This window comes from Rhinoderma darwinii, chromosome 1 (assembly GCF_050947455.1).
Source record: "Rhinoderma darwinii isolate aRhiDar2 chromosome 1, aRhiDar2.hap1, whole genome shotgun sequence".
In the NCBI taxonomy this organism is placed as follows: Eukaryota; Metazoa; Chordata; class Amphibia; order Anura; family Rhinodermatidae; genus Rhinoderma; species Rhinoderma darwinii.
The window spans coordinates 216,193,755-216,215,114 of record NC_134687.1 but is presented as its reverse complement, the minus strand read 5'-3'; the positions used below and the strand labels follow the sequence as shown (position 1 = coordinate 216,215,114).

Sequence of the window (21,360 nt, the reverse complement as noted above, 5' to 3'; positions counted from 1 at the left end):
GTCTTTTGAAAAACAACCTATCACTTATCCATGACTGAAACTCTCTTTGAAACTAAGAACTAGTCCATGCTTTTAAGATTTCCTGGATGTCAGAACAAAATTTAAACTTTATGCCTTAGAAAAGAAAAATGTATGATCTAACAATGTCTTGACTGTTTAAACTTTAGCACCGTAGCTGATTTTATCAAGTCAAAATAACTTTATACTTTTCTTGTCTAAGTAACCCTTGAAACCACATAACAAAGCACTCCAGGTCAGAATATATATGAGAAGGAGAGAAACGCCAATTTTCCCGCACACGTTACGGTTTTGGAGAGCCTGGATAGCTCAGTCGGTAGAGCATCAGACTTTAAATCTGAGGGTCCAGGGTTCAAGTCCCTGTTCAGGCGTGTGTCTTTTAGAAATCAAGACGTTTCACTTATTTATGATTTGAACATTACGTAGATTTCATACTCTAAAAAAATTATTGGATTAATGATGTAACTTTATGTCTTAAGGATAGAATTAAGACAAGATGAAATTACACTTTTCTCTTCTTCTGAAAGTAGACTTTAAAAGCATATACATTATAACAGTGCTATAGCTCAAAATATAAATGATGATAACACCATCGATTTTCTTGCATATTTTTGTGTTTTATAGAGCCTGGATAGTTTAGTGGGTAGAGTATCACATGAGTCTTTTGAAAAAACAATCTATCACTTATCTATGACTGAAACTCTCTTTGAAACTAAGGTAAATAGTTGATAGAGCATCACACTTTCGATCTGAGGGTACCTGTTCAGGTGTAAGTCTTTTGAAAAACAACCTATCACGTATCCATGACTGAAACTCTCTTTGAAACTAAGAACTAGTCCATGCTTTTAAGATTTCCTGGATGTCAGAACAAAATTTAAACTTTATGCCTTAGAAAAGAAAAATGTATGATCTAACAATGTCTTGACTGTTTAAACTTTAGCACCGTAGCTGATTTTATCAAGTCAAAATAACTTTATACTTTTCTTGTCTAAGTAACCCTTGAAACCACATAACAAAGCACTCCAGGTCAGAATATATATGAGAAGGAGAGAAACGCCAATTTTCCCGCACACATTATGGTTTTGGAGAGCCTGGATAGCTCAGTCAGTAGAGCATCAGAGTTTTAATCTGAGGGTCCAGGGTTCAAGTCCCTGTTCAGGCGTGTGTCTTTTAGAAATCAAGACGTTTCACTTATTTATGATTTGAACATTACGCAGATTTCATACTCTAAAAAAATTATTGTATTAATGATGTAACTCTATGTCTTAAGGATAGAATTAAGACAAGATGAAATTACACTTTTCTCTTCTTCTGAAAGTAGACTTTAAAAGCATATACATTATAACAGTGCTATAGCTCAAAATATAAATGATGATAACACCATCGATTTTCTTGCATATTTTTGTGTTTTATAGAGCCTGGATAGTTTAGTGGGTAGAGTATCACATGAGTCTTTTGAAAAAACAATCTATCACTTAAACTCTCTTTGAAACTAAGGTAAATAGTTGATAGAGCATCACACTTTCAATCTGAGGGTACCTGTTCAGGTGTAAGTCTTTTGAAAAACAACCTATCACTTATCCATGACTGAAACTCTCTTTGAAACTAAGAACTAGTCCATGCTTTTAAGATTTCCTGGATATCAGAACAAAATTTAAACTTTATGCCTTAGAAAAGAAAAATGTATGATCTAACAATGTCTTGACTGTTTAAACTTTAGCACCGTAGCTGATTTTATCAAGTCAAAATAACTTTATACTTTTCTTGTCTAAGTAACCCTTGAAACCACATAACAAAGCACTCCAGGTCAGAATATATATGAGAAGGAGAGAAACGCCAATTTTCCCGCACACATTATGGTTTTGGAGAGCCTGGATAGCTCAGTCAGTAGAGCATCAGAGTTTTAATCTGAGGGTCCAGGGTTCAAGTCCCTGTTCAGGCGTGTGTCTTTTAGAAATCAAGACGTTTCACTTATTTATGATTTGAACATTACGCAGATTTCATACTCTAAAAAAATTATTGTATTAATGATGTAACTCTATGTCTTAAGGATAGAATTAAGACAAGATGAAATTACACTTTTCTCTTCTTCTGAAAGTAGACTTTAAAAGCATATACATTATAACAGTGCTATAGCTCAAAATATAAATGATGATAACACCATCGATTTTCTTGCATATTTTTGTGTTTTATAGAGCCTGGATAGTTTAGTGGGTAGAGTATCACATGAGTCTTTTGAAAAAACAATCTATCACTTAAACTCTCTTTGAAACTAAGGTAAATAGTTGATAGAGCATCACACTTTCAATCTGAGGGTACCTGTTCAGGTGTAAGTCTTTTGAAAAACAACCTATCACTTATCCATGACTGAAACTCTCTTTGAAACTAAGAACTAGTCCATGCTTTTAAGATTTCCTGGATATCAGAACAAAATTTAAACTTTATGCCTTAGAAAAGAAAAATGTATGATCTAACAATGTCTTGACTGTTTAAACTTTAGCACCGTAGCTGATTTTATCAAGTCAAAATAACTTTATACTTTTCTTGTCTAAGTAACCCTTGAAACCACATAACAAAGCACTCCAGGTCAGAATATGTATGAGAAGGAGAGAAACACCGATTTTCCCGCACATGTTTTGGTTTTGGAGAGCCTGGATAGCTCAGTCGGTAGATCATCAGACTTTTAATCTGAGGGTCCAGGGTTCAAGTCCCTGTTCAGGCGTGTGTCTTTTAGAAATCAAGACGTTTCACTTATTTATGATTTGAACATTACGCAGATTTCATACTCTAAAAAAATTATTGTATTAATGATGTAACTCTATGTCTTAAGGATAGAATTAAGACAAGATGAAATTACACTTTTCTCTTCTTCTGAAAGTAGACTTTAAAAGCATATACATTATAACAGTGCTATAGCTCAAAATATAAATGATGATAACACCATCGATTTTCTTGCATATTTTTGTGTTTTATAGAGCCTGGATAGTTTAGTGGGTAGAGTATCACATGAGTCTTTTGAAAAAACAATCTATCACTTAAACTCTCTTTGAAACTAAGGTAAATAGTTGATAGAGCATCACACTTTCAATCTGAGGGTACCTGTTCAGGTGTAAGTCTTTTGAAAAACAACCTATCACTTATCCATGACTGAAACTCTCTTTGAAACTAAGAACTAGTCCATGCTTTTAAGATTTCCTGGATATCAGAACAAAATTTAAACTTTATGCCTTAGAAAAGAAAAATGTATGATCTAACAATGTCTTGACTGTTTAAACTTTAGCACCGTAGCTGATTTTATCAAGTCAAAATAACTTTATACTTTTCTTGTCTAAGTAACCCTTGAAACCACATAACAAAGCACTCCAGGTCAGAATATATATGAGAAGGAGAGAAACGCAGATTTTCCCGCACACGTTTTGGTTTTGGAGAGCCTGGATTGCTCAGTCGGTAGAGCATCAGACTTTTAATCTGAGGGTCCAGGGTTCAAGTCCCTGTTCAGGCGTGTGTCTTTTAGAAATCAAGACATTTCACTTATTTATGATTTGAACATTAAGTAGATTTCATACTCTAAAAAAATTATTGTATTAATGATGTAACTTTATGTCTTAAGGATAGAATTAAGACAAGATGAAATTACACTTTTCTCTTCTTCTGAAAGTAGACTTTAAAAGCATATACATTATAACAGTGCTATAGCTCAAAATATAAATGATGATAACACCATCGATTTTCTTGCATATTTTTGTGTTTTATAGAGCCTGGATAGTTTAGTGGGTAGAGTATCACATGAGTCTTTTGAAAAAACAATCTATCACTTATCTATGACTGAAACTCTCTTTGAAACTAAGGTAAATAGTTGATAGAGCATCACACTTTCGGTCTGAGGGTACCTGTTCAGGTGTAAGTCTTTTGAAAAACAACCTATCACTTATCCATGACTGAAACTGTCTTTGAAACTAAGAACTAGTCCATGCTTTTAAGATTTCCTGGATGTCAGAACAAAATTTAAACTTTATGCCTTAGAAAAGAAAAATGTATGATCTAACAATGTCTTGACTGTTTAAACTTTAGCACCGTAGCTGATTTTATCAAGTCAAAATAACTTTATACTTTTCTTGTCTAAGTAACCCTTGAAACCACATAACAAAGCACTCCAGGTCGGAATATATATGAGAAGGAGAGAAACGCCAATTTTCCCGCACACGATATGGTTTTGGAGAGCCTGGATAGCTCAGTCGGTAGAGCATCAGACTTTTAATCTGAGGGTCCAGGGTTCAAGTCCCTGTTCAGGCGTGTGTCTTTTAGAAATCAAGACGTTTCACTTATTTATGATTTGAACATTACGTAGATTTCATACTCTAAAAAAATTATTGTATTAATGATGTAACTCTATGTCTTAAGGATAGAATTAAGACAAGATGAAATTACACTTTTCTCTTCTTCTGAAAGTAGACTTTAAAAGCATATACATTATAACAGTGCTATAGCTCAAAATATAAATGATGATAACACCATCGATTTTCTTGCATATTTTTGTGTTTTATAGAGCCTGGATAGTTTAGTGGGTAGAGTATCACATGAGTCTTTTGAAAAAACAATCTATCACTTAAACTCTCTTTGAAACTAAGGTAAATAGTTGATAGAGCATCACACTTTCAATCTGAGGGTACCTGTTCAGGTGTAAGTCTTTTGAAAAACAACCTATCACTTATCCATGACTGAAACTCTCTTTGAAACTAAGAACTAGTCCATGCTTTTAAGATTTCCTGGATGTCAGAACAAAATTTAAACTTTATGCCTTAGAAAAGAAAAATGTATGATCTAACAATGTCTTGACTGTTTAAACTTTAGCACCGTAGCTGATTTTATCAAGTCAAAATAACTTTATACTTTTCTTGTCTAAGTAACCCTTGAAACCACATAACAAAGCACTCCAGGTCAGAATATATATGAGAAGGAGAGAAACGCCAATTTTCCCGCACACGTTACGGTTTTGGAGAGCCTGGATAGCTCAGTCGGTAGAGCATCAGACTTTAAATCTGAGGGTCCAGGGTTCAAGTCCCTGTTCAGGCGTGTGTCTTTTAGAAATCAAGACGTTTCACTTATTTATGATTTGAACATTACGTAGATTTCATACTCTAAAAAAATTATTGGATTAATGATGTAACTTTATGTCTTAAGGATAGAATTAAGACAAGATGAAATTACACTTTTCTCTTCTTCTGAAAGTAGACTTTAAAAGCATATACATTATAACAGTGCTATAGCTCAAAATATAAATGATGATAACACCATCGATTTTCTTGCATATTTTTGTGTTTTATAGAGCCTGGATAGTTTAGTGGGTAGAGTATCACATGAGTCTTTTGAAAAAACAATCTATCACTTATCTATGACTGAAACTCTCTTTGAAACTAAGGTAAATAGTTGATAGAGCATCACACTTTCGATCTGAGGGTACCTGTTCAGGTGTAAGTCTTTTGAAAAACAACCTATCACGTATCCATGACTGAAACTCTCTTTGAAACTAAGAACTAGTCCATGCTTTTAAGATTTCCTGGATGTCAGAACAAAATTTAAACTTTATGCCTTAGAAAAGAAAAATGTATGATCTAACAATGTCTTGACTGTTTAAACTTTAGCACCGTAGCTGATTTTATCAAGTCAAAATAACTTTATACTTTTCTTGTCTAAGTAACCCTTGAAACCACATAACAAAGCACTCCAGGTCGGAATATATATGAGAAGGAGAGAAACGCCAATTTTCCCGCACACGTTATGGTTTTGGAGAGCCTGGATAGCTCAGTCGGTAGAGCATCAGACTTTTAATCTGAGGGTCCAGGGTTCAAGTCCCTGTTCAGGCGTGTGTCTTTTAGAAATCAAGACGTTTCACTTATTTATGATTTGAACATTACGTAGATTTCATACTCTAAAAAAATTATTGTATTAATGATGTAACTCTATGTCTTAAGGATAGAATTAAGACAAGATGAAATTACACTTTTCTCTTCTTCTGAAAGTAGACTTTAAAAGCATATACATTATAACAGTGCTATAGCTCAAAATATAAATGATGATAACACCATCGATTTTCTTGCATATTTTTGTGTTTTATAGAGCCTGGATAGTTTAGTGGGTAGAGTATCACATGAGTCTTTTGAAAAAACAATCTATCACTTAAACTCTCTTTGAAACTAAGGTAAATAGTTGATAGAGCATCACACTTTCAATCTGAGGGTACCTGTTCAGGTGTAAGTCTTTTGAAAAACAACCTATCACTTATCCATGACTGAAACTCTCTTTGAAACTAAGAACTAGTCCATGCTTTTAAGATTTCCTGGATGTCAGAACAAAATTTAAACTTTATGCCTTAGAAAAGAAAAATGTATGATCTAACAATGTCTTGACTGTTTAAACTTTAGCACCGTAGCTGATTTTATCAAGTCAAAATAACTTTATACTTTTCTTGTCTAAGTAACCCTTGAAACCACATAACAAAGCACTCCAGGTCAGAATATATATGAGAAGGAGAGAAACGCCAATTTTCCCGCACACATTATGGTTTTGGAGAGCCTGGATAGCTCAGTCGGTAGAGCATCAGACTTTTAATCTGAGGGTCCAGGGTTCAAGTCCCTGTTCAGGCGTGTGTCTTTTAGAAATCAAGACGTTTCACTTATTTATGATTTGAACATTACGCAGATTTCATACTCTAAAAAAATTATTGTATTAATGATGTAACTCTATGTCTTAAGGATAGAATTAAGACAAGATGAAATTACACTTTTCTCTTCTTCTGAAAGTAGACTTTAAAAGCATATACATTATAACAGTGCTATAGCTCAAAATATAAATGATGATAACACCATCGATTTTCTTGCATATTTTTGTGTTTTATAGAGCCTGGATAGTTTAGTGGGTAGAGTATCACATGAGTCTTTTGAAAAAACAATCTATCACTTAAACTCTCTTTGAAACTAAGGTAAATAGTTGATAGAGCATCACACTTTCAATCTGAGGGTACCTGTTCAGGTGTAAGTCTTTTGAAAAACAACCTATCACTTATCCATGACTGAAACTCTCTTTGAAACTAAGAACTAGTCCATGCTTTTAAGATTTCCTGGATGTCAGAACAAAATTTAAACTTTATGCCTTAGAAAAGAAAAATGTATGATCTAACAATGTCTTGACTGTTTAAACTTTAGCACCGTAGCTGATTTTATCAAGTCAAAATAACTTTATACTTTTCTTGTCTAAGTAACCCTTGAAACCACATAACAAAGCACTCCAGGTCAGAATATATATGAGAAGGAGAGAAACGCCAATTTTCCCGCACACATTATGGTTTTGGAGAGCCTGGATAGCTCAGTCAGTAGAGCATCAGAGTTTTAATCTGAGGGTCCAGGGTTCAAGTCCCTGTTCAGGCGTGTGTCTTTTAGAAATCAAGACGTTTCACTTATTTATGATTTGAACATTACGCAGATTTCATACTCTAAAAAAATTATTGTATTAATGATGTAACTCTATGTCTTAAGGATAGAATTAAGACAAGATGAAATTACACTTTTCTCTTCTTCTGAAAGTAGACTTTAAAAGCATATACATTATAACAGTGCTATAGCTCAAAATATAAATGATGATAACACCATCGATTTTCTTGCATATTTTTGTGTTTTATAGAGCCTGGATAGTTTAGTGGGTAGAGTATCACATGAGTCTTTTGAAAAAACAATCTATCACTTAAACTCTCTTTGAAACTAAGGTAAATAGTTGATAGAGCATCACACTTTCAATCTGAGGGTACCTGTTCAGGTGTAAGTCTTTTGAAAAACAACCTATCACTTATCCATGACTGAAACTCTCTTTGAAACTAAGAACTAGTCCATGCTTTTAAGATTTCCTGGATATCAGAACAAAATTTAAACTTTATGCCTTAGAAAAGAAAAATGTATGATCTAACAATGTCTTGACTGTTTAAACTTTAGCACCGTAGCTGATTTTATCAAGTCAAAATAACTTTATACTTTTCTTGTCTAAGTAACCCTTGAAACCACATAACAAAGCACTCCAGGTCAGAATATGTATGAGAAGGAGAGAAACACCGATTTTCCCGCACATGTTTTGGTTTTGGAGAGCCTGGATAGCTCAGTCGGTAGATCATCAGACTTTTAATCTGAGGGTCCAGGGTTCAAGTCCCTGTTCAGGCGTGTGTCTTTTAGAAATCAAGACGTTTCACTTATTTATGATTTGAACATTACGCAGATTTCATACTCTAAAAAAATTATTGTATTAATGATGTAACTCTATGTCTTAAGGATAGAATTAAGACAAGATGAAATTACACTTTTCTCTTCTTCTGAAAGTAGACTTTAAAAGCATATACATTATAACAGTGCTATAGCTCAAAATATAAATGATGATAACACCATCGATTTTCTTGCATATTTTTGTGTTTTATAGAGCCTGGATAGTTTAGTGGGTAGAGTATCACATGAGTCTTTTGAAAAAACAATCTATCACTTAAACTCTCTTTGAAACTAAGGTAAATAGTTGATAGAGCATCACACTTTCAATCTGAGGGTACCTGTTCAGGTGTAAGTCTTTTGAAAAACAACCTATCACTTATCCATGACTGAAACTCTCTTTGAAACTAAGAACTAGTCCATGCTTTTAAGATTTCCTGGATATCAGAACAAAATTTAAACTTTATGCCTTAGAAAAGAAAAATGTATGATCTAACAATGTCTTGACTGTTTAAACTTTAGCACCGTAGCTGATTTTATCAAGTCAAAATAACTTTATACTTTTCTTGTCTAAGTAACCCTTGAAACCACATAACAAAGCACTCCAGGTCAGAATATATATGAGAAGGAGAGAAACGCAGATTTTCCCGCACACGTTTTGGTTTTGGAGAGCCTGGATTGCTCAGTCGGTAGAGCATCAGACTTTTAATCTGAGGGTCCAGGGTTCAAGTCCCTGTTCAGGCGTGTGTCTTTTAGAAATCAAGACATTTCACTTATTTATGATTTGAACATTAAGTAGATTTCATACTCTAAAAAAATTATTGTATTAATGATGTAACTTTATGTCTTAAGGATAGAATTAAGACAAGATGAAATTACACTTTTCTCTTCTTCTGAAAGTAGACTTTAAAAGCATATACATTATAACAGTGCTATAGCTCAAAATATAAATGATGATAACACCATCGATTTTCTTGCATATTTTTGTGTTTTATAGAGCCTGGATAGTTTAGTGGGTAGAGTATCACATGAGTCTTTTGAAAAAACAATCTATCACTTATCTATGACTGAAACTCTCTTTGAAACTAAGGTAAATAGTTGATAGAGCATCACACTTTCGGTCTGAGGGTACCTGTTCAGGTGTAAGTCTTTTGAAAAACAACCTATCACTTATCCATGACTGAAACTGTCTTTGAAACTAAGAACTAGTCCATGCTTTTAAGATTTCCTGGATGTCAGAACAAAATTTAAACTTTATGCCTTAGAAAAGAAAAATGTATGATCTAACAATGTCTTGACTGTTTAAACTTTAGCACCGTAGCTGATTTTATCAAGTCAAAATAACTTTATACTTTTCTTGTCTAAGTAACCCTTGAAACCACATAACAAAGCACTCCAGGTCAGAATATATATGAGAAGGAGAGAAGCGCCGATTTTCCCGCACACGTTTTGGTTTTGGAGAGCCTGGATAGCTCAGTCGGTAGAGCATCAGACTTTTAATCTGAGGGTCCAAGGTTCAAGTCCCTGTTCAGGCGTGTGTCTTTTAGAAATCAAGACGTTTCACTTATTTATGATTTGAACATTACGCAGATTTCATACTCTAAAAAAATTATTGTATTAATGATGTAACTCTATGTCTTAAGGATAGAATTAAGACAAGATGAAATTACACTTTTCTCTTCTTCTGAAAGTAGACTTTAAAAGCATATACATTATAACAGTGCTATAGCTCAAAATATAAATGATGATAACACCATCGATTTTCTTGCATATTTTTGTGTTTTATAGAGCCTGGATAGTTTAGTGGGTAGAGTATCACATGAGTCTTTTGAAAAAACAATCTATCACTTAAACTCTCTTTGAAACTAAGGTAAATAGTTGATAGAGCATCACACTTTCAATCTGAGGGTACCTGTTCAGGTGTAAGTCTTTTGAAAAACAACCTATCACTTATCCATGACTGAAACTCTCTTTGAAACTAAGAACTAGTCCATGCTTTTAAGATTTCCTGGATGTCAGAACAAAATTTAAACTTTATGCCTTAGAAAAGAAAAATGTATGATCTAACAATGTCTTGACTGTTTAAACTTTAGCACCGTAGCTGATTTTATCAAGTCAAAATAACTTTATACTTTTCTTGTCTAAGTAACCCTTGAAACCACATAACAAAGCACTCCAGGTCAGAATATATATGAGAAGGAGAGAAACGCAGATTTTCCCGCACACGTTTTGGTTTTGGAGAGCCTGGATTGCTCAGTCGGTAGAGCATCAGACTTTTAATCTGAGGGTCCAGGGTTCAAGTCCCTGTTCAGGCGTGTGTCTTTTAGAAATCAAGACATTTCACTTATTTATGATTTGAACATTAAGTAGATTTCATACTCTAAAAAAATTATTGTATTAATGATGTAACTTTATGTCTTAAGGATAGAATTAAGACAAGATGAAATTACACTTTTCTCTTCTTCTGAAAGTAGACTTTAAAAGCATATACATTATAACAGTGCTATAGCTCAAAATATAAATGATGATAACACCATCGATTTTCTTGCATATTTTTGTGTTTTATAGAGCCTGGATAGTTTAGTGGGTAGAGTATCACATGAGTCTTTTGAAAAAACAATCTATCACTTATCTATGACTGAAACTCTCTTTGAAACTAAGGTAAATAGTTGATAGAGCATCACACTTTCGGTCTGAGGGTACCTGTTCAGGTGTAAGTCTTTTGAAAAACAACCTATCACTTATCCATGACTGAAACTGTCTTTGAAACTAAGAACTAGTCCATGCTTTTAAGATTTCCTGGATGTCAGAACAAAATTTAAACTTTATGCCTTAGAAAAGAAAAATGTATGATCTAACAATGTCTTGACTGTTTAAACTTTAGCACCGTAGCTGATTTTATCAAGTCAAAATAACTTTATACTTTTCTTGTCTAAGTAACCCTTGAAACCACATAACAAAGCACTCCAGGTCAGAATATATATGAGAAGGAGAGAAGCGCCGATTTTCCCGCACACGTTTTGGTTTTGGAGAGCCTGGATAGCTCAGTCGGTAGAGCATCAGACTTTTAATCTGAGGGTCCAAGGTTCAAGTCCCTGTTCAGGCGTGTGTCTTTTAGAAATCAAGACGTTTCACTTATTTATGATTTGAACATTACGTAGATTTCATACTCTAAAAAAATTCTTGTATTAATGATGTAACTTTATGTCTTAAGGATAGAATTAAGACAAGATGAAATTACACTTTTCTCTTCTTCTGAAAGTAGACTTTAAAAGCATATACATTATAACAGTGCTATAGCTCAAAATATAAATGATGATAACACCATCGATTTTCTTGCATATTTTTGTGTTTTATAGAGCCTGGATAGTTTAGTGGGTAGAGTATCACATGAGTCTTTTGAAAAAACAATCTATCACTTATCTATGACTGAAACTCTCTTTGAAACTAAGGGTATGTGCACACACACTAATTACGTCCGTAATATACGGACGTATTTCGGCAGCAAGTTCCGGACCAAACTCAGTGCAGGGAGCCGGGCTCCTAGCATCATACTTATGTACGATGCTAGGAGTCCCTGCCTCGCTGCAGGACAACGGTCACGTACTGAAAACATGATTACAGTACGGGACAGTTGTCCGGCAGCGAGGCAGGGACTCCTAGCGTCGTACATAAGTATGATGCTAGGAGCCCGGCTCCCTGCACTGAGTTCGGTCCGGAACTTGCGGCCGAAATACGTCCGTAAATTACGGACGTAATTAGTGTGTGTGCACATACCCTAAGGTAAATAGTTGATAGAGCATCACCCTTTCAATCTGAGGGTACCTGTTCAGGTGTAAGTCTTTTGAAAAACAACCTATCACTTATCCATGACTGAAACTCTCTTTGAAACTAAGAACTAGTCCATGCTTTTAAGATTTCCTGGATGTCAGAACAAAATTTAAACTTTATGCCTTAGAAAAGAAAAATGTATGATCTAACAATGTCTTGACTGTTTAAACTTTAGCACCGTAGCTGATTTTATCAAGTCAAAATAACTTTATACTTTTCTTGTCTAAGTAACCCTTGAAACCACATAACAAAGCACTCCAGGTCAGAATATGTATGAGAAGGAGAGAAACACCGATTTTCCCGCACATGTTTTGGTTTTGGAGAGCCTGGATAGCTCAGTCGGTAGATCATCAGACTTTTAATCTGAGGGTCCAGGGTTCAAGTCCCTGTTCAGGCATGTGTCTTTTAGAAATCAAGACGTTTCACTTATTTATGATTTGAACATTACGTAGATTTCATACTCTAAAAAAATTCTTGTATTAATGATGTAACTTTATGTCTTAAGGATAGAATTAAGACAAGATGAAATTACACTTTTCTCTTCTTCTGAAAGTAGACTTTAAAAGCATATACATTATAACAGTGCTATAGCTCAAAATATAAATGATGATAACACCATCGATTTTCTTGCATATTTTTGTGTTTTATAGAGCCTGGATAGTTTAGTGGGTAGAGTATCACATGAGTCTTTTGAAAAAACAATCTATCACTTATCTATGACTGAAACTCTCTTTGAAACTAAGGGTATGTGCACACACACTAATTACGTCCGTAATATACGGACGTATTTCGGCAGCAAGTTCCGGACCAAACTCAGTGCAGGGAGCCGGGCTCCTAGCATCATACTTATGTACGATGCTAGGAGTCCCTGCCTCGCTGCAGGACAACTGTCACGTACTGAAAACATGATTACAGTACGGGACAGTTGTCCGGCAGCGAGGCAGGGACTCCTAGCGTCGTACATAAGTATGATGCTAGGAGCCCGGCTCCCTGCACTGAGTTCGGTCCGGAACTTGCGGCCGAAATACGTCCGTAAATTACGGACGTAATTAGTGTGTGTGCACATACCCTAAGGTAAATAGTTGATAGAGCATCACACTTTCAATCTGAGGGTACCTGTTCAGGTGTAAGTCTTTTGAAAAACAACCAATCACTTATCCATGACTGAAACTCTCTTTGAAACTAAGAACTAGTCCATGCTTTTAAGATTTCCTGGATGTCAGAACAAAATTTAAACTTTATGCCTTAAAAAAGAAAAATGTATGATCTAACAATGTCTTGACTGTTTAAACTTTAGCACCGTAGCTGATTTTATCAAGTCAAAATAAGTTTATACTTTTCTTTGTCTAAGTAACCCTTGAAACCACATAACAAAGCACTCCAGGTCAGAATATATATGAGAAGGAGAGAAACGCCGATTTTCCCGCACACGTTTTTGGTTTTGTAGAGCCTGGATAGCTCAGTCAGTAGAGCATCAGGCTTTTAATCTAAGGGTCCAGGGTTCAAGTCCCTGTTCAGGCGTGTGTCTTTTAGAAATCAAGACGTTTCACTTATTTATGATTTGAACATTCCGTAGATTTCATACTCTAAAAAAATTATTGGATATTAGATTAATGATGCAACTTTATGTCTTAAGGATAGAATTAAGTATGATCTAATGATGTCTTGACGCCTCAAACATTAGTAACCCCATAGACTAAGATAGGTCCGTGCGACACGCGCGTTGCACGGACGTATTACAGGTTCGTCTAAATAAGCCCTTTAGGTGTGGTTTTTACATTTTGATGTGGAAATAGGTGCAGGTTTTATGCTGCGGATTTTTTTTTTTTTTAAAACTAGTCAGAAACAATACGCAAGCGGAAACGAAAGATAAATTGGGATGTATCATATTTTCAAATACGCATCGCAGGTCAATTTTTGTGCAGAAAAATCGACATCTAGATGAGATTTCTTGATCTGATTTGCTTTGCTGGTACCGTATTACACTGCAGATTTGTTGCACGAAAATACCCGCGACAGTTTTGCACGTGATAAGTATCGTGTGCATTTGGCCTAACAAAGTTTTTTTTTAACTCACCCTAAGGCCTCGTTCACACATGTTGGATTTGATACGGAATCCGATGGCATTTCAATGATTCTGCATCCCATGCATATGAGGTTTCTGCAACCCAGTTCACCCAATTTTCCACGTGTATTTTTGTCCCCACGATGAAAAGAAATCCACCGCAGCAGTAAGCAGCATGCTAATTATTTTGCATGGAAAAGCCGAGGATAAGCACGTTTGAATGACAATGGGACTTAGGCCTTTTTCACATAGTCTTTTGCAGACAGAAAAATCTGCCTCGAAATTCCTTCAGGCTTTCTCTGCCTCCCATTGTCAATGGAAGGTCAGAGACGGAAATGGCCGAAGAAAGGGCATGTCGCTTCTTTTTCTCGCAAGCATTTTTTTCCGCTTGCGAGAAAAAAACGCCTTCGCATCCCGTTGAAATCAATAGGAGGCGGTTTCGGCTGTTTTTTGCCGCAGTTTCTAAAGCGGTTTCCGCTGCAAAAAATGCGACAAAGAACTCTGTGTGAACAGGGACTTATTCTTGTGCGGATCTGCTACACGCTTCGCTTGTAGAACATCTGTGTCAGAAATCAAAGCGTAAGCCTCAGATTTTTGCTGTGGAAAAACACATTAAACTTTAATGGCAGGGCGGAGTCTGACCGCTGAGACTAATGGCCGCTTGATCTCTGCACTCCTACATCGTAGCGGCTCATAATGGCTCACAGCGACACTATCTCCTCCATTGTCCGGCTAAGATACCTGCTGGGGTTTGAGGCTGGACCGGAGCATACATTGGTGAAGTTTCTCCAACAGTTTACTCACTGTGCCGGGATCTCAAACTTGGCTCTTCTTTCAGCGACGCCATCTTCAAGACTGTCTGCCACGAGGTGAGAGGAAACACTTACCAGATCTTGCTCTCTTCTAAGCTGTGCTCGTCTGCCTGCCGCCTGTCAGCTGCTCCGAGATCGGAGTCTCTGTATCTCCCTCTGTGCCGTCATCTGCAGAGGGCTCTCCTCGTGCTGTAGTGAGGATTGATTATCCAGCACAGACGCTTAGGGTATGTTCACACGAGGTCATTACGTCCGTAACTGACGGACGTATTTCGGCCGCAAGTCCCGGACCGAACACACTGCAGGGAGCCGGGCTCCTAGCATCATAGTTATGTACGACGCTAGAAGTCCCTGCCTCACTGCCGGACAACTGTCTCATACTGAAAACATGATTACAGTACGGGACAGTTGTCTGGCAGCGAGGCAGAGACTCCTAGCGTCGTACATAACTATGATGCTAGGATCCCGGCTCCCTGCACTGTGTTCGGTCCGGTACTTGCGGCCGAAATACGTCCGTCAATTACATACGTAATGACCTCGTGTGAACATACCCTAATTCTCGCCCATCCCTCTCTGGCTCAAGTTACATAGAGCAGGGACGCCAAGACTGCTGAAGATAAATCTGTCAGGTTCCATTTATCTCACCTCCTGCTGGGTTCTTCACAGCCTGTGAAGGGGTGAGTGACTCATTTTATCTACTGGGGGAAGTTGCCTGGTTTTCTCCAGCTCCAGGAGCTAACATAGCTCAGCACAAGAGGTGTCAAGGTGGGAATACAATCGGAATTAGCAGTATCTACTGACACGATCCCTCCTTTTGGTGAAGTTCTTTCTAGCTTCTTCACAGTCAGCTACCATGGCAAAAAAGAGGGGGAAATCGACTGCTCCCAGAAAAATGACAGAATTCTTCGGCTCTTCAGCCCCTGATTTGGAGGAATCTTCATCTTCGCCGTTACATAATGTGGAGATGCCTTCCCCATTGAGTTTACAAGCCCAGTCTTCTGTCACTCAGGCCCTCCCTGGGGCGCCTGATCTGAACCCAGATGGACACAAACATGGAGTTGCTGCCTCTTATCTTTTTTAATAAGAGATTTTCGACTCTGTTTTTTATGGTGTAATAATGATGTCTGTTTAATCTTGCTAGCTCTATTTAAAGCTTCTTTTACTAATTGTACCGGGTACCCTCTTATTTCCAATTTTTGTCTCATATCATCTGCCTGCTCATAAAATGTCAAATCACTGCTGTTAATTCGTCTTAAGCGTAAAAATTGAGCGTAAGGTAAAGATTTAGTTATGTGTCTAGGGTGGTAACTATCGTATCGCAACAGTGTGTTGGTGGCTGTAGGTTTTCGATAACCTTTTGTCTGAATTGCACCCCCTTCTATTGTTACGTATACATCCAAAAATTCAATTTCCTGATTACCAAATTCGAAAATCTCTTATTAAAAAAGATAAGAGATTTATTCTATCCTTTGGTTATAGCCCAATGAGTGATGTTATTCGAACCAGTATCCGAAAAAATTGGCATCTAATTGAGAACGACCCATTACTCATGGAGGTCGCAATTAGGAAACCAATAGTATCCTTTCGTAGATGTAAAAATGTAAAAGACAAATTGGTCAGGGGCCGTTTTTCCCAAAAAGAAAAGGGTAATGAGAATTGGCTGACAGCTAATAGTCCAAAGGGTAATCATAAATGTGGACAATGCAATTATTGCAATTCCATAATACGTACAAGGAACCTGAATTTAGGGGGCATTACGTTTGAAATTAATGGATTAATAACCTGTAGGACCCAATATGTTGTATATGCAGTGATCTGTAATTGTGGTAGATTTTATATAGGAAAAACTATACGACCTATGTACATAAGATTTCGCGAACATATACGATCACTAATTACATGCGAGGGATGCCCTAGGTTGATACAACACATGCAGGAGAAACATGAAAGTAACGCTCGATGTATGCGATTTGTGGGCATAGTTCACATTAAGCCATCGGTGTTAGGGTATGTGCACACACACTAATTACGTCCGTAATTGACGGACGTATTTCGGCCGCAAGTACCGGACTGAACTCAGTGCAGGGAGCCGGGCTCCTAGCATCATACTTATGTACGATGCTAGGAGTCCCTGCCTCGCTGCAGGACAACTGTCACGTACTGAAAACATGATTACAGTACGGGACAGTTGCGAGGCAGGGACTCCTAGCATCGTATATAACTATGATGCTAGGAGCCCGGTTCCCTGCACTGAGTTCGGTCCGGAACTTGCGGCCGAAATACGTCCGTAAATTACGGACGTAATTAGTGTGTGTGCACATACCCTTAGGAGGAGACAGATATAAATCTCTATTTCAAAGAGAGGCAGAGATAATTTCTCAGACAGGGGCGCTAGGACCGCTCGGTCTCAATGACCGGAACGATCTTAGTTCGTTCTTAACATGAACCTTGATGTTTTTAGATAAAGTAATAAAATTTAATACTAAAGCATTGTCATTTTAAGATGAATATGTATTTGATGCATGAATCACAAAAATATACTGTGCATTTTCCTGTCTTTTTTTTAACTTTCACTTGTTATGTAACAATGTTCACTGATTTGTAAATAAAAGGGCAGGTGAAGGAAGTGACGCCAGGGCCTTGAGAAAGCGTGTACGCACGTGAAACGGCCGTAGGCAATTCCACATCCTGACCGAGATCTTTTTGAAATAAAGAAATTGTTTTGCCAGCTCCGGTGAGTGCCTCGATCATTCTTCTACAATATATTTAGCTGGTTGTGCTATACTTTCGATGAGCAACTCCGTGGCAACTTACCTGCAATCATCCAAATAGAAAGAAAGCCATTTTCCACATTCCCATTCCTATTGTGCGGGTTTGGCAGTGCCAGCCTTTTTTCCTTCTTCCCATTTCATTGTATTCTGTGTTAATGTCGTGATAGCTCCCTCTAGTGACTGTTTTGTGCAATAGTTTAAGTAAGCTAGCAAACAATCCATTGTATGTCCCATGAAAGCCACCGTATCTATCACCTGTAATCTTGCTGACATCACCAAGTCGGCTCTTTAGCAGCCATTTTCAGATTCTACTGTTAAACAAGCAGAATCTAAAAACATCCACTTCATCCAAGCCTACGGTAGCATCGCTGGTATGTCCAAATTGTCACGATCACAGGGTATGTGGACCCACTAGGCTGCTCCGCCATAGCGGAGAGGCAGCTGACCAGGTCACAGTCTATACGAAAGTCTATAGTAGTAGTAACACTTGGGTACCTGAACTAGTCCAGACAGTGGCTGTGGCTTCAGAAGGTAGCGCCAGACGTGGCGGGCAGTATCCGATGTGTCAGAAGGCACAGGACATGACAGAAGACACTGGACGTGGCAGAAGACACTGGACGTGGCAGAAGACACTGGACATGGCAGAAGACACTGGACATGGCCGACGACACTGGACATGGCAAACGACAGCAGGTGCTGAAGACACGACTCTGTCACTAGTAGCCACAGGAACAAGAACAGCATGGGATACAGGAAAGGGAACGGTTAACAACTGGAATGGGAAACACTAAGGGACCATTTGAAAGACAGACTTAGGATAACTAACAACGCTCAAGCAAGGATCAGAAGGGCTGGGGCCTTCTTATAGACCAGGAAATCATGGGCAGTTGATGATGATGATTTCCACTTGTGCACACACTGGTCCTTTTAGGCCGGGCGGGAGCGTGCGCGCGGAACCCTACGGGACACAGCAGACCGGAGCAGAAGTGAACGCTGGCGTCTCCTAGGAAGGAGATGAGGACCAGCGCTCATGGATCCATGGCTGCGGGCGTCGGGAGGTGAGTAAACCCGACGGCCCGTGGCCATGGACACTACAGTATCCCCCCTCTTACGCCCCCTCTTCTTGGGGCCAGAGCGAGAGAGGAACTTTTTAATAAGAGCAGGAGCACTGAGGTTCTCTACTGGCTCCCAGGACCTCTCTTCAGGACCAAACCCTCTCCAGTCCACCAAATATAAAGTCCTTCCTCCTACCCTTTTACAGTCCAGGATCTCCCTCACCTTGAACACATCAGAAGAACCACTGGGAGCAACTGTGGAACTAGAAGTCTTGCTGTAGTGGTTCAGGACCCCAGGTTTCAGGAGGGACACATGAAATGAGTTGGGGATTCTGAGGGTAGGAGGCAGCCGCAGGTTATAGGAAACAGGGTTTATCTGTTGCAGAATCTCGAAAGGACCGAGGAACCTGGGGTCAAACTTGTATGAAGGCACCTTCAAAGGAATGTTCCGAGAGGACAGCCAGACTTTGGTACCCGGAACATACTGAGGCGGCTCTCTTCTCCTTGTATCTGCTTTACGCCTCATGCGATCGACTGCCAGCAAAATACAGGACCAGGTCTATTGCCAGATTTGCAGAAAATCCCCATATGCAGAGTCAGCAGCGGGTACCTGAGATGTATTCGACACTGGAAGAGGGACTCTAGGATGTTTACTGTACACAATGTGAAATGGAGTGGAAGTAGTGGACTTGCTTGTGTGGTTGTTGCAAAAGAACTCGGCCCATGGAAGAAGCTGTACCCAGTTATCGTGCTGTGAAGAGATGAAGTGGCGGAGATACTTCTCCATGATCTGGTCGATCCTCTCAACTTGCCCATTGGACTGGGGGTGATAGGCTGAGGAAAAGTTCAATCTCACATCCAGGAGTTTACAGAGGGCTCTCCAGAACTTTGAAGTAAACTGAACCCCCCCGGTCGGACACAATGTGAAGAGGCAAGCCATGCAAGCGAAAGATGTGTTGAATGAAGAGACTCGCCAGTCGGGGAGCAGAAGGTAGGCCGGTCAACGGGATAAAATGTGCCATCTTAGAGAACCGGTCCCCCACCAACCAGACAGTGTTGCACCCTGCTGAGGGGGGAAGGTCTGTGACAAAGTCCATCGCAATGTGCTGCCAGGGTGCATTGGGTACAGGCAGAGGTAGAAGCAGGCCGGCAGGCTTGGAATGAGTAACTTTGTTAGAAGCACATACCGTGCAAGAAGAGACAAAGTCCAGAACATCTTTAGGTAGCGTGGGCCACCAGAAGTGAGGAGCATACAGGTCTCGGGTTTTACGGACACCAGCGTGCCCAACTAGTTTAGAACTGTGTCCCCAGTGGAGAATTCTTCTCCTGTCTGCCAACCGAACAAAAGTTCTCCCAGGAGGGATGCCTCTAACCTGCAGAGGATTAGCAGTGACAATGCAGGACGGGTCTATGATGGTCTGAAGGGACTCCACCGTGTCTTCCATCTCAAACGATCTGGACAGGGCATCGGCCCTCACATTCTTGTCAGTGGGACGGTAGTGGAGCACAAATTGGGAACGGGTGAAGAACAGCGACCACCTGGCTTGACAGGGATTCAGTCGTTGAGCAGACTGAAGGTAGGTAAGGTACTTGTGGTCGGTGTAGATCAGGATGAGGTGAGCTGCGCCCTCTAGAAGATCTCTCTACTCCTCCAGAGCCAATTTGATGGCCAGTAGCTCCCGATCTCTAATAGAGTAATTGCGCTCAGCAGAAGAAAAAAGTCTAGAATAGTAGCCACATATTACTGCCTTTCCTTTGGAGCTCCTCGGGAACAGAAGTGCACCAGCACTAACAGAGGAAGCATCCACTTCCAGTGGGAACTGCCGAGGATACGTCAGGATGATGGAGGATCGAAGCTGAAGTGAAGGCTTTATTGAGGCTAATAAATGCGGACTCTGCTTCTGGAGTCCACACCTTGGCATTCACACCCTTGTTGGTAAGGGTAGAGATGGGAGCCGTCAGAGATGAGAAGTTTGGAATAAACTGCCGGTAGAAATTGGCTAATCCCAGGAACCGCTGTATGGTACTTAGGCCTTGAGGACGTGGCCACTCCAGGACAGCTCTCACTTTCTCAGGATCCATCTTAAGACCTTGATCCGAGATGATGTAGCCTAGGAATAGCAGAGAACTCCTCTCAAAGACGCACTTCTCCAGGTTGGCGTATAAACGATTCTCCCTTAATCGTAGTAGAACTTGACGGACATGCCTCCAATGAGTCGTCGGATCTGAGAAGAAAATCAAAATATCATTGAGATAAACAACAACACAAATATAGAGGAGATCTCAGAAGATATTATTAACGAACTCCTAAAACACTGTGGGAGCGTTACACAGTTCGAAGGGCATTATCACTAGATATTCGTAGTGCCCGCCCCGGGTGTTAAATGCCGTCTTCCATTCGACACCCCGGCAAATACGAACTAGGTTATAAGCCCCCCGCAGGTCTAGCTTAGAATTTTTTTTGACTCCTCGTATGCGATCAAACAGCTCGGATATAAGTGGCAACGGGTACCGGTTCTATACCGTGATCTGGTTGAGACCCCGGTAGTCAATGCAGGGTCAAAGGGA

At 38.9% G+C, this 21,360-nt stretch overlaps 11 non-coding genes across 11 annotated transcripts; all 11 read left to right on the top strand.

Moving 5' to 3' along the window:
- Positions 1-2,667: 2,667 nt before the first annotated feature.
- TRNAK-UUU (transfer RNA lysine (anticodon UUU)) lies at positions 2,668-2,740 on the top strand. Its single transcript has one exon. It is a non-coding gene; the product is annotated as a tRNA-Lys (tRNA).
- Positions 2,741-3,447: 707 nt separating this feature from the next.
- On the top strand, positions 3,448-3,520 carry TRNAK-UUU (transfer RNA lysine (anticodon UUU)). Its single transcript has one exon. It is a non-coding gene; the product is annotated as a tRNA-Lys (tRNA).
- A 718-nt stretch (positions 3,521-4,238) lies between these two features.
- Positions 4,239-4,311, top strand: TRNAK-UUU (transfer RNA lysine (anticodon UUU)). The gene has a single exon. It is a non-coding gene; the product is annotated as a tRNA-Lys (tRNA).
- A 1,498-nt stretch (positions 4,312-5,809) lies between these two features.
- TRNAK-UUU (transfer RNA lysine (anticodon UUU)) lies at positions 5,810-5,882 on the top strand. The gene has a single exon. It is a non-coding gene; the product is annotated as a tRNA-Lys (tRNA).
- Positions 5,883-6,589: 707 nt separating this feature from the next.
- Positions 6,590-6,662, top strand: TRNAK-UUU (transfer RNA lysine (anticodon UUU)). Its single transcript has one exon. It is a non-coding gene; the product is annotated as a tRNA-Lys (tRNA).
- A 1,487-nt stretch (positions 6,663-8,149) lies between these two features.
- On the top strand, positions 8,150-8,222 carry TRNAK-UUU (transfer RNA lysine (anticodon UUU)). The gene has a single exon. It is a non-coding gene; the product is annotated as a tRNA-Lys (tRNA).
- Positions 8,223-8,929: 707 nt separating this feature from the next.
- Positions 8,930-9,002, top strand: TRNAK-UUU (transfer RNA lysine (anticodon UUU)). Its single transcript has one exon. It is a non-coding gene; the product is annotated as a tRNA-Lys (tRNA).
- A 718-nt stretch (positions 9,003-9,720) lies between these two features.
- Positions 9,721-9,793, top strand: TRNAK-UUU (transfer RNA lysine (anticodon UUU)). The gene has a single exon. It is a non-coding gene; the product is annotated as a tRNA-Lys (tRNA).
- A 707-nt stretch (positions 9,794-10,500) lies between these two features.
- TRNAK-UUU (transfer RNA lysine (anticodon UUU)) lies at positions 10,501-10,573 on the top strand. Its single transcript has one exon. It is a non-coding gene; the product is annotated as a tRNA-Lys (tRNA).
- A 718-nt stretch (positions 10,574-11,291) lies between these two features.
- Positions 11,292-11,364, top strand: TRNAK-UUU (transfer RNA lysine (anticodon UUU)). Its single transcript has one exon. It is a non-coding gene; the product is annotated as a tRNA-Lys (tRNA).
- A 1,049-nt stretch (positions 11,365-12,413) lies between these two features.
- TRNAK-UUU (transfer RNA lysine (anticodon UUU)) lies at positions 12,414-12,486 on the top strand. Its single transcript has one exon. It is a non-coding gene; the product is annotated as a tRNA-Lys (tRNA).
- The last annotated feature ends 8,874 nt before the right edge of the window (positions 12,487-21,360 follow it).